This window comes from Triticum aestivum, chromosome 7A, assembly GCF_018294505.1.
Source record: "Triticum aestivum cultivar Chinese Spring chromosome 7A, IWGSC CS RefSeq v2.1, whole genome shotgun sequence".
Lineage (NCBI taxonomy): Eukaryota > Viridiplantae > Streptophyta > Magnoliopsida > Poales > Poaceae > Triticum > Triticum aestivum.
The window spans coordinates 289051298-289055815 of record NC_057812.1 but is presented as its reverse complement, the minus strand read 5'-3'; positions in this window follow the sequence as shown (position 1 = coordinate 289055815).

Genomic DNA, 4518 nt, shown 5'->3' with positions numbered 1-4518 from the left:
ACTCCACACTTGGCGCGCCCCCTCCTAGGGCCGGCCTCCTCCTCCCTTGCTCCTTTATATACGGGTGCAGGGGGGCACCCCAAAGACACAACAATTGATCATTGATCTCTTAGCCGTGTGCGGTGCCCCCTTCCACCATAATCCTCGATAATATTGTAGCGGTGCTTAGGCGAAGCCCTGTGACGGTAGAACATCAAGATCGTCACCATGCCGTCGTGCTCACGGAACTCTTCCCTGACATTCTGCTGGATCGGAGTCCGGGGATCGTCATCGAGCTGAACGTGTGCTAGAACTCGGAGGTGCCGTAGTTTCGGTGCTTGATCGGTCGGGCCGTGAAGACGTACGACTACATCAACCGTGTTGTGCTAACGCTTCCGCTTTCGGTCTACGAGGGTACATAGACAACACTCTCCCCTCTCGTTGCTATGCATCATCATGATCTTGTGTGTGCGTAGGAAAATTTTGATATTACTACGTTCCCCAACAGTGGCATCCGAGCCTAGGTTTTATGCGTTGATGTTATGCACGAGTAGAACACAAGTGAGTTGTGGGTGATATAAGTCATACTGCTTACCAGCATGTCATACTTTGGTTCGGCGGTATTGTTGGATGAAGCGGCCCGGACCGACATTACGCGTACGCTTACGCGAGACTGGTTCTACCGACGTGCTTTACACACAGGTGGCTGGCGGGTGTCAGTTTCTCCAACTTTAGTTGAACCAAGTGTGGCTACGCTCGGTCCTTGAGAAGGTTAAAACAGCACCAACTTGACAAACTATCGTTGTGGTTTTGATGCGTAGGTAAGAACAGTTCTTGCTAAGCCCGTAGCAGCCATGTAAAACTTGCAACAACAAAGTAGAGGACGTCTACTTGTTTTTGCAGGGCATGTTGTGATGTGATATGGTCAAGACATGATGCTAAATTTTATTGTATGAGATGATCATGTTTTGTAACCGAGTTATCGGCAACTGGCAGGAGCCATATGGTTGTCGCTTTATTGTATGCAATGCAATCAAGCTGTAATGCTTTACTTTATCACTAAGCGGTAGCGATAGTCGTGGAAGCATAAGATTGGCGAGACGACAACGATGCTATGATGGAGATCAAGGTGTCGTGCCGGTGACGATGGTGATCATGACGGTACTTCGGAGATGGAGATCACAAGTACAAGATGATGATGGCCATATCATATCACTTATATTGATTGCACGTGATGTTTATCTTTTATGCATCTTATCTTGCTTTGATTGACGGTAGCATTATAAGATGATCCCTCAATAAATTATCAAAGTATAAGTGTTCTCCCTGAGTACGCACCGTTGCGAAAGTTCTTCGTGCTGAGACACCACGTGATGATCGGGTGTGATAGGCTCTACGTTCAAATACAACGGGTGCAAAACAGTTGCACACGTGGAATACTCAGGTTAAACTTGATGAGCCTAGCATATAACAGATATGGCCTCGGAACACGGAGACCGAAAGGTCGAGCGTGAATCATATAGTAGATATGATCAACATAGTGATGTTCACCATTGAAACTACTCCATCTCACGTGATGATCGGACATGGTTTAGTTGATTTGGAGTTCTTAAGTGGGAGTTCTTAAGTAATATGATTAATTGAACTTTAATTATCATGAACTTAGTCCTGGTAGTATTAGAATATCTATGTTGTAGATCAATAGCTCGCGTTTAGCTCCCCTGTTTTATTTTTGATATGTTCCTAGAGAAAACTAATTTGAAAGATGTTAGTAGCAATGATGCGGATTGGATCCGTGATCTGAGGTTTATCCTCATTGCTACATAGAAGAATTATGTCTTTGATGCACCGCTAGGTGACAAACCTATTGCAGGAGCAGATGCAGATGTTATGAACATTTGGCTAGCTCAATATGATGACTACTTGATAGTTTAGTGCACCATGTTTAAACGGCTTAGAATCGGGACTTCAAAGACGTTTTGAACGTCATGGACCATATGAGATGTTCCAGGAGTTGAAGTTAATATTTCAAGCAAATACCCGAGTTGAGAGATATGAAGTCTCCAACAAGTTCTATAGCTAAAAGATGGAGGAGAATAGCTCAAGCAGTGAGCACGTGCTCAGATTGTTTGGGTACTACAATCACTTGAATCAAGTGGGAGTTAATCTTCCAGATAAAATAGTGATTGACAGAATTCTCTAGTCACCATCACCAAGTTAGTAGAACTTCGTGATGAACTATGATATGCAAGGGATAACAGAAACGATTCCCAAGCTCTTCGTAATGCTGAAATCGACGAAGGTAGAAATCAAGAAAAATATCAAGTGTTGATGGTAGACAAGACCACTAGTTTCAAGAAAAGGGCAAAGGGAAGAAGGGGAACTTCAAGAAGAACGGCAAGCAAGTTGCTGTTCAAGTGAAGAAGCCCAAGTCTAGTCCTAAGCCTGAGACTAAGTGCTTCTACTGCAAAGGGACTGGTCACTGGAAGCGGAACTGCCCCAAGTATTTGGCGGATAAGAAGGATGGCAAAGTGAACAAAGGTATATTTGATATACAGATTATTGATGTGTATTTTACATGTGTTCGTAGCAACCCCTCGGTATTTGATACTGGTTCAGTTGCTAAGAGTAGTAACTCAAAACGGGAATTGCAGAATGAACATAGACTAGTAAAGGGTGAAGTGACGATGTGTGTTGGAAGTGGTTCCAAGATTGATATGATCATCATCGCACACTCCCTATTCATTTGGGATTAGTGTTGAACCTAAATAAGTGTTATTTGGTGTTTGCGTTGAGCATGAATATGATTTGATCATGTTTATTGCAATACGGTTATTCATTTAAGTAAGAGAATAAATTGTTGTTGTGTTTACATGAATAAAACCTTATATGGTTACACACCCAATGAAAATGGTTCGTTGGATCTTGATCGTAGTGATACACATATTCATAATATTGAAACCAAAAGATGCAAAGTTAATAATGATGGTGCAATTTATTTGTGGCACTGCCGTTTAGGTCATATTGGTGTAAAGCGCATGAAGAAAATCCATGTTGATGGGCTTTTGGAATCACTTGATTATGAATCAGTTGATGCTTGCGAACCATGCCTCATGGGCAAGATGACTAAGACTCCATTCTCCAGAACAAAGGAGCGAGCAACGGATTTGTTGGAAATCATACATACTGATGTATGTGGTCCGATGAATACTGAGGCTCATGACAGGTATCATTATTTTCTGATCTTCACAGATGATTTGAGCAGATATGAGTATATCTACTTGATGAAACACAAGTCTGAAACATTTGAAAAGTTCAAAGAATTTCAGAGTGAAGTGGAGAATCATCGTAACAAAAATGAAAGTTTCTACGATATGATCGCAGAAGTAAAATATTTGAGTTATGAGTTTGGCTTTCAGTTAAAAACAATGTGAAATAGTTTCACTACTCACGCCACCTGGAACACCACAGCATAATGGTGTGTCTGAACGTCATAACCGTACTTTATTAGATATGGTGCGATCTATGTTGTCTCTTACCGATCTACCACTATCATTTTGGGGTTATGCATTAGAGACAGCTGCATTCACGTTAAATAGGGCACCATCTAAATCCGTTGAGACGACACCGTATGAACTATGGTTTGGCAAGAAAGCTAAGCTGTCGTTTTTTAAAGTTTGAGGATGCAATGCTTATGTGAAAAAGTTTCAACCTGATAAGCTCTAACCCAAATCGGAGAAGTGCGTCTTCATAGGATACCCAAAAGAAAATGTTGGGTAGACCTTCTATCACAGATCCGAAGGCAATATATTCGTTGCTTTGAATGGATCCTTTCTAGAAAAGGAGTTTCTCTCGAAAAAGGTGAGTGGGAGGAAAGTAGAACTTGATGAGGTAACTGTACCTGCTCCCTTATTGGAAAGTAGTTCATGACAGAAATCTGTTCCTGTGACTACTACACCGATTAGTGAGGAAGCTAATGATGATGATCATGTAACTTTAGATCAAGTTACTACCTAACCTCGTAGGTAAACCAGAGTGAGATCTGCACCAGAGTGGTACGGTAATCATGTTCTGGAGGTCATGTTACTTGACCATGACGAGCCTACAAACTATGAGGAAGCGATGATGAGCCCATATTCCGCGAAATGGCTTGAGGCCATGAAATCTGAGATGAGATCCATGTATGAGAACAAAGTATGGACTTTCATTGACTTGCCCAATGATCGGCGAGCCATTGAGATTAAATGGATCTTGAAGAGGAAGACGAACGCTGATAGTAGTGTTACTATCTACAAAGCTAGAATTGTCGCAAAAAGGTTTTCGACAAGTTCAAGGTGTTGACTGCGATGAGAGTTTCTCACTCGTATATATGCTTAAGTCTGTCCGAATCATGATAGCAATTGCCGCATTTTATGAAATCTGGCAAATGGATAAACAAAACTGCATTCCTTAATGGATTCATTAATGAAGAGTTGTATATGATGACACCAGAAGGTTTTGTCAATCCTAAAGGTACTAACAAAATATGCAAGCTCCAGT